Source organism: Phascolarctos cinereus, unplaced genomic scaffold (assembly GCF_003287225.1).
Source record: "Phascolarctos cinereus isolate Bilbo 61053 unplaced genomic scaffold, phaCin_HiC Scaffold_1;HRSCAF=81, whole genome shotgun sequence".
NCBI lineage: Eukaryota > Metazoa > Chordata > Mammalia > Diprotodontia > Phascolarctidae > Phascolarctos > Phascolarctos cinereus.
In genome coordinates this window covers 64,936,771-64,949,795 of record NW_027555514.1, presented here as the reverse complement: position 1 = coordinate 64,949,795, position 13,025 = coordinate 64,936,771, and positions in this window count along the sequence as shown.

Sequence of the window (13,025 nt, the reverse complement as noted above, 5' to 3'; positions counted from 1 at the left end):
AGGGTCCGTACCAAGAGGCTTGAACAACAAGCATGCCGGCAGAGGCTTTCAGGTGTTTGTAGAGATTAATGCTCTAGCAATGTAGAAAAGCCATCTGGTCACTGAAGGGGCGTTTAAGGCTTACCCACTTTTGTAGATAGGGGCCATCAGTAGGATTTCCTAACGATATGAAGGATGACAATATGGCCCGCTCCGAATCATTCAAACTAATGAAAGGAAGATTTTTTTTTATGGCTTTAAGTGGCATTTCCCCCATCACATTTCTTTTCATATACCTGACTTGGACTAATGCAGAAAAGAGCCCAGATGAGGAGCGGTTGTAGGAAGAAGCCCACTTAGGATTTAAAACGTGCTGTGGATATACAAAGCACAGGCCACCCCTCAACATCCCATCAAAACTTTGCATTACCTACTGTCTTTTGCTTATCTCAGGTGGACAAAATTAAGAGTTGCTTATACAGTATTGATGCAAAATTGGTAGAATTGAATCTGGAGAGGTGGAGTCTCTGTAAGGTGAAGCCTTCTTTTATGCAGTCTCAAACTCTCACTGGCCTTTGATCTGGATCTGTTAGCACCATCTAAATTTTAATCTTGTAAATTCCATGTCTCTGGGATTTAAATAATGCCTGAGAGAGTTAGAATAAGAACAATTTACATTTTCAAGGTTTCCCAAATATTTTCCTTGCAAAAATCCTATGAAATTATTTTATTAAAAAAGCAAACATTTTATTCTCATTTTACAGATGAAGAAACCAAGGTTCTGAAAATTCTAATGACTAGTCCACAGATCACATAGTTCAAAAAAAATGTCCAAGGTAGGATTCAAAGGCAAATTCCACTTACATCATTTTACAGGCTATATGATTCTGCCTCTTTGGAATACTTGCCCACTACCAGCTGGAGGAGGCTAGAGAAGGCTAAGGCTCTGAATCAGGCTATGATTCTATTTTGGGATCTTGGGCAATGGACTTGCCATGTGATATCAGGCATTATAATTATCCATCTCAGTCCTCTGCTAGACAGTAAGCTTCATGATGAAAACAAAAAACTCTTCTACCTCAATCTCCAATCTAGTGTAAAGCTTTACTAAACATATGTGGCTATAGATCTAAGCATCATCAACATAGAGATGATAATTGAATTTATGAGAAGAGGGGAAATATTTCAGAAAATGTCAAGTTCTTATAGAATTGGGGATCTCAATTTTGTTGAATGAAAAGGCAGGATGCCAATCTCTTGTAGGAAAAAAAAGGGGATTCCAGAATCCAACCTTATATTAAGAGAAGGCAGCAACAGCTTCTTAATAACCACAATAGTAATGACATTAACAGTAATAGATAATATTTACAGAACATGTTAAAGGCTGCAGAACATTTTATATATTTTTTCAAGAAGAAAATATTGCAAGCAGCCAGAAAAAAAAACCATTCTAATACTATCGAGCTGGTCAGGATCTCACAAGAATTAGCAGCTACCATGCTAAGAAAACAGGAGGCTTAGAATATGACATTCTAGAAGGCAAAGGAACTAGGATTACAACCAGGAATAACCTATCCAGCAAAACTGTGTACAATCCTTCAGAGGAAAAATGGACATGGCAAAAAGACCAGAGATGAATAGAAAACTTGACTTCAAAATACAAGACACAAGAGAAGTCTAAGAGAAATCATAAATGATTCAATAAGGTTAAACTGTTTACATTTCTTTATAGGAAGATGAACCTTATCATTAGGGCAGTTAAAAGGACTCTACATAGACGAGAGGGTATGAGAGTAAGTCAATCATGCTGGAATGATCTCCAAAAATGGATGAGCAGGAAAGAGGGATGCACTGGGATAAGGGGAAAAGGAGAGGAAGAATGGGAGAAATTATTTCACATAAAAGAAGCATGAAAGGAAGAATTTTTATAGCAGAGGGGAAAATGGGGGATATGGGTAATACTTGAAACTTATTCTCATCTGAATAGGCTTAAAGATGTAGCTATAGATACATACACACACACACACACACACACACACACACACACATATATATACATATATATATACATATACATAAATGTGCATATACACACACACACACTCAATTGGGTATAGAAGTTTATCTTACCCAACAAAGAAGTAGGAGTTGAAGGGAATAAGAGAAAAGTGCGGGGAGGAGAGTGATTTAAAAAAGAGAGCAAATAAAGGAAGACAGTAGTCAGAAGCAAAACCTTAGGATAAAGAGAGGGAGGAGGATAAAGAGAGGGAGGAGGATAAACAAAAGAAAATATAATAGAGGTAAATGAAACATAGTAACCATAACTGTGAATGTGAATGGGATAAATTCATCAATAAAATGGAAGTGGATAGCAAAATTGATTCAATACAAGAATCAACAATATCAGAATCTAACAATATACAAGAAACACTTGAAGCAGAAAAATACACACAGTTAAAATAGGGACTGGAGCAGAATCTGTCGTGCATCAGCTAAAGTAAAAAAAAAAGCAAGGGTAGCAATCATGATCTCAGAAAAGCAAAAGCAAAAATGATGTAATTAAAAGAGATAAGCAGGAAATCTACACCTTGCTAAAAGGCACCATAGACATTTAAGTAATATCAATATTAAACATATATGCACCAAATGGCTTAGCATCCAAATTCTTAAAGGAAAAGTTAAATGAGTTATAAAAGACTATAGACAGTAAAATTGTGGTAGTGGGGAATGTCACCTTCCCCCCTCACAGAGCTAGGCAAACCTACAATAAAATAAATAAGAAAGAAATTAAGGAGATTAACTGAATTTTAGAAAAATTAGTTATAATGGACCTTTGGAGAAAATTGAATGGGAATAGAAAGAAGCATAACTTTTCTCAGCTGTATATGGCATCTGGACCAAAACTGACCATGTATTAGGGTATAAAAACCTCACAAACTAAGGCAGAAAAGCAAATAAAATAAAACAAAATAAATGCACCCTTTTCAGATTATAATGCAATAAAAGTTACATTCAATAAAGGGCCAGGAAAGCATAGATTAAAATTGATTAGGAACTAATAATCTAATCCTAAAGACTGAGTGGGTCAAAGAATAACAAATCATAGAAACAATCAATAATTTCATTAAAAAGAATGACAAAAACGAGACAAAGAAAAATTTGTGAAATGCAGCCAAAGCAGTACTTAGAGGAAATTTTATATCTTTAAATGCACACATCAGTAAAAGACAGAAAGAGTAGATCAATGAATTGTGCGGGTAAATTAAAAAAAAAACAGAAAAAGAACAAATTTTAAATCCCCAATTAAACACCAAAATGGAAATCCTGAACTTCAAAGGAGGGATTAATAAAATTGAAAGCAAGAAAATCATTAAACTAATAAATAAAACTAGGAACTGTTTTTTAATTAAAAAAATTATAAAATAGATAAACCACTGGTTAATTTGATTTTTAAAAAAAAACCAAATTACTAGTATTAAAAATGGAAAGAGTAAATGCACCACCAATAAAGATGAAATTAAAGTAATTACAATCTAAGTGAAATGGATGCATATTTACAAAAATACAAATTGCCCAGATTAACAGAAAAGGAAATAGAATATTTAAATAACCTTAGCTTAGTAAAAGAAATTAAACAAGCTATAAGTGAGCTGCTTAAGAGAAAAAAAAATCTCAAGGATCAGAGGGATTTACAAGTGAATTCTGCCAAATGTTTGAGGAACAATTAATTCCAATACCATATAAACTATTTGGAAAAAATAGATAAAGGAGTCCTACCAAGTTGTTTTTATGACACAAGTTTTGGTTCCTAAACCAGGGAGAGCAAAAACAGAAAAAGAAAATTACAGGTCAATTTCCCTAGTAAATATTGATGCAAAAAAAATTTAAATAAAATACTAGCAAAGAGATTACAACAATATATCACAAAAATCATATACTATGACCAGGTGGGATTTATACCAAGAATGCCGGACTGCTTCAATATTAGGAAAACTATCAGCATAATTGACCATATCAATATCAAAAAAAAAATCATAGGATTATGTCAATAGATGTAGAAAAAGCTCTTGACAGAATACAACTATTCCTATTAAAAACACTAGAAAGCATAGAAATCAATGGAGACTTTCTTAAAAGGAAAAGTTTGTTGTTCAGTCATTTCTGACTCTATGTGGTCCCATCTGAGATTTTCTTGGCAAAGGTACTGGAGTGGCTTGCCATTTTCTTCTCCAACTCCTTTTACAGATGAGGAAACTAAGGCAAATAGGGTTAAGTGACTTGCCAAGGATCAAAGACATAGTAAGTGTCTAAAGCGGATTTGAACTCAGATCTTCCTGATTGCAGGCCCACTGCTTTATCAACTGTGCCAACTAATTGCCCCCCAAAAAATGTTAATTAGTAACTCTCTAAAACCAAGAGCAGGCATTGTCTGTAATGGACATAACCCAAAAGTCTTACAAATAAGATCAGAGGGGAAACAAGGATGTCCATTATTTCTACTATTATTCAATATTGTATTTAAAATGCTAGCTATAGCAATAAAAGAAGAAAAAGAAATTAAAATAATAAAAATAGGCAATGAGGAAACAAAACTATCACTCTTTGCAGATGATATGATGGTAGACTTAGAAAATCCTAGAGAACCAACTAAAACTAGTTGAAACAATTAACAAATTTAGCAAAGTTGCAGGATATAAAATAAGTCCATATGAATCATTAGCATTTCTATATACTGCCAACAAAACCCAGCAGCAAGAGATAAAAAGAGAAATTCCATTTGAAACAAGTGCAGACATTATAAAGTACTGGAAAAACATTAATTACTCAGGGGAAGGCTGAGCCAATATAGTAAAAATGGCAATTCTACCTAAGTTAACTTACATATTAAGTGCCATACTGATCAAACTACCAAAGAATTATTATATAGAGTTAGAAAAAATAATAAAATTCATTTGAAAGAACAAAAGGTCAAGAATATCAAGGGATTCAATAAAAAATGTGAAGTAAGGTGGCCTAGCAATATCAGATTTCAAACTATATTACAAAGCATTAATCATCAAAACAATCTGATAGTGGCTAAAAATAGAGTGATGGATCATGAGAATAGATTAGGTACATAGTAGTAAATGACCATAGTAATCTGGTGTTTAATAAATCCCAAGATTCAAGCTTTTGGGGTAAGAATTCATCATTTGACAAAAATTTTTGGAAAACTATAAAGCATTTTTGGAAGAAACTAGGCAGAGATTAGCATTTCACATGGAATATCAAGGTAAGGTCAAAATGGGTGTAGATATATAAAAGATGGTATCATAAGCAAATTAGGGAAGCATGGAAAATTTTACCTTTCAGATTTACGGGAAAGGGAAGGGTTTATGACCAAAGAAGAAATGGAGAGAACCCATATCTACTCTGGACTTTTAGGCATACAGTCTAAAACCAGTTTCGTGCCTGAAGCTGTTCCAACTTGATAGGATATGCCCTAGACTGTACTACGCTGATATTGACCTCGAGAAGCCATAAATACAACAAATTTTAAATTACAGAAACATTAATATATCATTGCCAATCAGACAGCATTAAGGCTTGGTATGTCAAAGTGCACATTGCAATGTCATAGTAAAATGAAAGTGAAAGTTAATATCATGAGATAAGGAGAACAAGGAAGTAAGTTCAGTGAGATATTTAGGGATCTTTGTCCTTCCTGGTTCATAATGAAAAACCATATTTATAAAGTCCATTACAATATGCAGCACACCTTCCCCCATAGCAATTCTAAATGGGAGGCAAAATAACTATGAGTATTACTCTTTTACCAGTGAGGAGATTAAGGTTCAGAGTGGTTCAATGACTTCCCTGTAGTCATAGCTGTAGCAACTGTCAGAGACAGGATTTCACCACAGTCCTTTCAGACTCCAAGTTCAGTGCGATTTTTATTACACCATACTACCTCTCCTCTCTCACTAGACAGCCTGGTATAGATTGTTCACAGGCCCATGGAATAGATGTATGAGTTGCAAGGGATGCTGATAAGGGAAGTTTTAAAGGAAAAATTACCTCTTGGGTTCAATATGGCTGCCCTTCCAGTCTTGTCATGGCTCATCATTAGTTCCAGGAATAAGAGGTGGACAGTGACCTAGAAACTAACTACTCAGATATTATGAATATTTGTTTATGCCTTCAGGTTGACTAACTCATGTCTTTGCTCCTTTTACGTCAAGATAATCTATGCTACCATCTGCTGGGGCTCAGGTATCTAATTTCTTCAAGGCAATTTGCTATTGGGTTGTAGTGGCTAGAAAGCCTCCTTCTGGCAAGGAAAGCTACAGTTCTACAGCTCTGTACCATCACACCAAACTATGAGGTCAACAGGATCCAGTAGCATGCCATAGGCTAAAATGTAGTGCGTTATTTTGCCTCTGTTTTTCTTGGTGTGAGCTCAAGGGCCTTGGTCTCAGACAGCTATATGATTTGGATTCAAAAATTCCTTTCAACTGTTGTTAAATTCTTGCTGGTGAATTTGCATCTCCAAAACCCAGTTTGGGAACTCCGCCATCCAAAATCCCACAAGAACTTCATAGGGAGGATTTGAGGTGATAAAGCTCCTCTCACTTCCCAAATCATCTTGGATTAGCATAAGAATGAAGCTAGGTGCCACAACAAAAGTTGGGTGAAGAAGCAAGGTCCACAACTTCACATATCGTATATAACTGCCAGTGATTGTTGTACTATATCTTTCCTAGCACAAACCTCACCATTCTCACTACATAAATAAAATATTGCACTGATTCAACAAGTATTCCTCTGGTTGCTTTGCCACGTTTTTTTTTATTATTATTATAGGTTCCCAAGATATATCTTTCCCAGAGATAGAAAGCCTTTCTAAGATTCATACTGGATCTGGAGGAATTATGAATGGACAAAACATACAAATACATCACACAGAATAAGTTCCCGCCAGGAGGAGTTAAGGCTCTGAATCATTGTTTTTAGGGACAGAAAATATTTACAAAATGTGAGGTATTCTCAAGACTGATGGAGTCCCCCATACAATTGTTAAAAATGTGTATTGGATAATTGTTTGTTAAGCAGAAGGAGTGTGCAAATTCCTTTCATTTCCCGTGTAATCTCTTCCAGCTGGTGCCAAGACCACTGAAATTACCCTGTAGCTCTGACAAATGGCAAGGAGTCTCTTAGCAACCCTGGAGAAACAGAGTAGAGCAAACAACCTTTGCTCTATACTGTTTTTGGTTCCTATCTTCCTTACACTACCACCTACCACCCCCAGGCAAATAAACACCTGGAATATGCAAACAAGAACATTAGACAACATCTATAGGGTTACACAGCACACATAACAGAATGAGATTCAGTTCATGCTGGTGAAGGGTCTGTCAAAGTAATGAAATACACTCTGCCCTTTTCAGCTCATCTTTTAAAGTAGCCTGTGGATTATTCTCATGTATTTGCTTGGTAAGACATATGAGAGGCTGAGCACATGGTAGCTGGCAACAATACCTGAAAAGGGGAATCCAGGTTGCTCAGCAAACACCAAGGAGGAGAAAGGAGCAGGGAAGGCTACAGGTAAACCAGTAGACTAAAGGCTCCATTGTGGGAACCCAGAAAATGGCTGAATCACAGGTATCGCCCTATACACAGACCCTCCTGCATTTTAGACAATGTACAGAGGTCTGTCATCTCTTGGTCAATGAACATGTTGACATAAGCTAGACTACCATCGTCCTAAAGATCACTGAGTTTTTCATAATTTGTACTTCAAATGAGTGTGTTTTCCCACATTTCTATAGTATCTATGGGAAGAGTTTGGCTCTGTGTAGGTGGGATCAAGGGACATGTATTTGACTTAGATTTTCAAACTGCTGACAGAAGGCAATGGCAGGATACATCTCATAAACTCCTTGAAGGCAGAAACAATTTGTTTTTACCTTTGCAGCCCTCACATCTTGCATAGTACCTTATATACAGTAGGCATGAGACAAAAGCTGGTGAAGTTTAACTGAAGTGATCGATAAAGGATCGATAAAGCCTGGAAGAACACACATAGAAGAGAGTAAAATATATTCATTCCCCCTCTGTGGCTGCAGTTTGATCAAAGTCATGCCAAGGGGCCTCAACAAGTTTGCCCAATAGAGGTGAGGGGAACCAGTAAGACAATGCTGAACCATAACCAACTGATCAGTGCCATGCCACCACATGAACCAAGGAAGGCAACGTGTAGCAGGGCCATTTAAAAGGCGGGAAGTGTTATCCCTAGTTCTGACAATGGCAGCAAATCTTAAGAGTGGACCTACCGCAAGGCTCTGTCTGGGCCCCTATTCTTTTCTTTTTTGACACTTTTCCCATCAGTTCAAATATCATCTTTATGCAGAAAATAGTCCTAATCACTCTCCTACACTTCAGTCCCGTATTACCAACTGCCAGCTGGATGTCTCAATTTGACATCTTATATGTCAAGTTAAATATGTTAAATTCATTTTAATATGTTAATATTGTGTTAAATATGTTAAAACAACACTCATTTCCCCTCAAACCCATCCCTCTTCCAAACTTTCTTCTTTCTGTGGGTAGTATCAATATCCTTCTAGTCACCTAGATTCACAACCTTGGAGTCTCTCCCTCCTTCCACCCTCATATCCCATAATTTTGTCCCATCTTTTCCATCTTACTTCCATGACACTTCTCACATATACATTCTCTTCTCTCCAGTCACTCAGCCTTTATTCTAGTTCAGGCTCTCATCACTTCTTTCTAGAACATTACAATAGCCTTATAATTGTTCCCCCTACCTCCAGGTTCTGCCTTCTCCAATCCAACTTTCATGTAGCTGCCAATTTGGTATTCCTAAAATATATATCTGACTATTTCATTAACTCAAAAAAAAATTGAGTAGAGGGGTTTGAAAAAAACTTCAACCCCTTCAACTAAAAAATCTCCAATGGCTGCCCATTGCCCCTAGGATAAACTACAAAATCCTCATCTGTCATTTAAAGTCCTCCACAGTCTGGTTTCCAATTGACCATTTTTCTTTCATCTTACTTCCCTTCAAACATTCTCCATTCCAGTCAAACTAGCTAATATTGTCAGCAATAGCTATTCTCCATACATGAAATTCCATTACCTTCCTGTGTCCCTGCTCCCAAGTGGTTCTTACCTTCTTACCTCCACCTATGGAGAACCCTTGGCTCCATTCAAAGCACAGGTCAGGTGCCATATTCTACCAAAAAAACCCTTTCCTTATTCTTCCATTTATTAGCCCTTTCTCCTTCTTGAGGTTGTATTACTTTATGTGTACTCTATTGCATTTACTTGTGTACATGTTATATCCTCCCTGCAAAATGTAAGTTCTTTGAGTGCAGTCTTTCATTTTGTCTTTGTGTCTAGAAAGAGTGTCTTACCCACAGTAAGTATCTAATTGTTATTTATTGAATGGAATTAAATTTGCAAACAGAGAGAGAGACAGACCTAAGTAAGTCTCAAGGATTTGGGATGGGAATAGCTAGCACTATTTGGGAACCCTGAATGTCTTTCCTTACATGAGCATTTCTCTGTATGTTTTTCCTGGTATAATGACTCTTGAAAGGCAGCCAGGGAAGCTGTATGTGGCTTTTGTTTCTCCTACTCCTGGGCAAACCACATGCTGGGACTGTGCTTCATATTTACATATTACATATTACATACTTTTTAGTACAGCTGAGTCTGTAATCAAAAGACCTTCCTAAGATTGCATACACATTGGTACAGTGAGTTACTAAGAATCTGTCCCCCCAATAAATAACCTAGGGTGTGTTTAAGAGCCCCAAAATAACATGGTCAGGCTGCAGGCGAAGAGCAAGTTCTAAGAATGATCTGAGTTCTCAAAAGTGGAGCAGTGACTTAAATGATGAGCTCAAGAGAATAATGAGTGATCTGTGTGGAGATAAAGGTTAATAGAGTAGAAATCATGAATTTAAATTATCTGTAACAATGGTGATGCCAAAAAAAAAAGAGGAAGGTACTTAAAACATTTTAAAAAGTGCACAGAGGAGTTGAAAAGGAAATTTAGAAGGAAATACAAACAAGTAGAACAGTTTTGAAAGTGATAGGCTACATTTACTAAATGTGTTTTTAAAAGCAAGTGGAAAAAAAGAAACAGGGAAGACTGGAGAATAGCTCAGGCCATAAAATAGCACAGAGCAGTGGGCATTGATAAGACAATAAGATGATGAGGAAACAAAGGACAATCTAGATGGAAGAGATAGAGAATCAAAGAAGTACATGGACAGAAGGAGTCTAAAAAGATGAAGACAGAGCCAAGACAATAACACATGGTTGGTGACCAATGAGTCTCCATTCTTAGAGGGCAAAGCCATGAGGAAAGAGATTTAAAATGTAATAAAGGGGATTCCAGTTGGACATAAGGGGGAAAGTTAGTAATAAGCTATGAAGTAGCATTGTTTGGTCTGGTTTGTTTTAAATAGAGCATTTGAAGAATGGAGATATATCTACTAATTTGAAAAGGCTACCAATAAGAGAGGCGCCCTCTAGAGAAAATATGTGAAACTGAGGGACTAATGCTATCCTGGCATTTTGGGTTGGGCCATTTTCCTTCTCATAAATTTGTATTCTTTCGCTTTCTCTTCAGATAACAAAACCTTTCACAAGTGACATCAATAAAATTATTTTTACGCTGAATCATGGTGTTATCAGATACTTATTTCAAGGCAGTTAATTACTGGAGTGAAGGAAATGCTGAGATTTTTTCTGAATTTTAGTCAAGGCCCTTTTACAAGTTAACCTGTCTCTCCTCTATAAACTGTGAGAGAAAAAAAAAGACAATCATTTTAAATCCCATCTGCCTATATAAGGAGACCGTGAGAAGGAATGTGAAACTTCCGTCATTGAAGAAGAGAGAAATAAGTATTAAAGGTAAGAATCAACCATCTCTTTATAATTGACAAAAATCTGGACATAAAAGCCTAATTGTAGCACTCTGTGGCTGATCCTGTGAAGCCACATTATAAGATGGACAGTGATACAACTAGATCCTTTCAGGATTCTTGGTGGTTAAATCTCTTTGGGTGGAATCCTGACTCCTATATAATGGCAAATTCAGTGCTACATGAAATTGTGTTATAGTAAGGTTCCTGTGTCCTTTCAATTCAATTAAATTCAACAAACATTTATTAAACTTCTGTTAGGCACTGGGCATAGAAAGAAAAAGCAAAAAATGAGTTTCTGCTCTCAAGGAGCTTATATTTCTGAGTTTATTTTATTTTGCTTTGTTTTATTTTTACATATCATTATTTTTAAGTCGATTTAATTTTACTTCAATTCACAGTAAGCTCTAAGCTGCACCAAAAATCAGTACGTATACATATATATGTGTACATATACTCACACACACACTAGTTTTAATATATATATTGAGATATGTAATATATTTATATATTATATAATATTATATTAAATAATAATTAGAACAATATAGTAATATATTAAAGAATAAAAACAATGTAATATAATGTTATAAAATATAATACATTATATCGTGTTGAAGTATATAATAGATACATAATCAATATTTTATATTCTAAACCTTTGACTAGTTAAAAAGTTTGAATATATGAGACTTTTAAAACTGTATCTCTGATTTTATCAGTATGGGGAGCATTGTGGTGAGTACTGGGGATACAAAAAGAGGCAAAAGGTGGGCCCTGTCCTCAAAGAGCTCACAACCTTACTTAGATGCCTGGGGACAAACTCTCCAGATTTCCCCACAAACAAGACAAAATAGCACCTCAGGGTGAACACAGAGCAGTAAAAACAAACAAGAGTTGGGGTAGAACAGTAGTCCTCAGACAGGAAGAAGATTGGAAGAAAAATCCCAGGACTGAGGTTTGGTCCTTGTGAAGGGTAAACACCTCCAGGCTAGTTCTACTGAAATGGCAAGGGGGGAGCCTTGCAACTAGCTGGGTTGGGAGGTAGCCTCAGCCCCAGCTAGAGAAATTTTCAGCTCCTGCATGATGCAGGGAGTCAGGCATCTGGAGGGAGGAAGATTGAGGGAACCTCCTCTGATAAGGGACACCAGACCCAGCTGTGCTGCCGAGACAAGAGACATGGCCCTGGACTGGATGGAGCCAACATATAACCAATGAGCGCAGAAGCAGTGGGACCGGGACATTGCTAGCTGTGTGCATTTATAGGAGGGTGGAGTTCTTGGTTTCAGTTTCAAGCCAGAGGGGAGAACTGAAGGAGCATCTGAGGCCAGAAGCACCACCACCCATACCCCAGGACTAAAAGTAATCACAACAACAAGCTGCACAAATTTAAAAAAATAAAATAAGCAGGCAAAGGAGAAAGAACCCAACTATAGAAAGTTACTATGGGAATAGAGAAGACTGAGGTTCATCTTCAGAGGAGGATGCTGAAGCAAAAAAAAATCCCCTCCTACCCCAAAGAGTAATGTCAAATAGTCACCTGCCCAAAAGAATTTGTAGAGCTTAAAAAAGACTTTAAAGGGGGGAAAGGACGCGAGAGGGATCTTTGGAGGTGGGGTAGGCTAAGTAATAGGAGGGCAAGGCAGCAGGTAGAATTAGAGGAATCAGGAGGTATAGGAAATGAGAGATACAAACAAATATAAAATAAAGATCAGGAATAGAATTTATTAGCAAAAAATAGCAGGGGCAGTAATCATGAACTCAGACAAAGTTAAAGCTAAAATAAATTTAATGAAAATAGAAAAATAGGGAAACTACACTACATGTCAGCCATATTAACCAATGTTGTTTTAAACTATTTAAAATAACTAGACGGTATAAGGTTGGAATATCACTGTGATGTAGGAAATTGACGAGTTGGTGGACTTAGAAAAATATGGGAAAAGATGGACTTATCAAGGAAGATGTTAAACACCTCCAGAGAAACAGAAGACAAACAAGTACAGTACGGTCTTACATACATGCATATGAATGAACATGTCCATATGTGAATATGACTGTAAGTATCTACGTATGTGTATGTAAGTGTATGTGCATATGTGTGTGTAT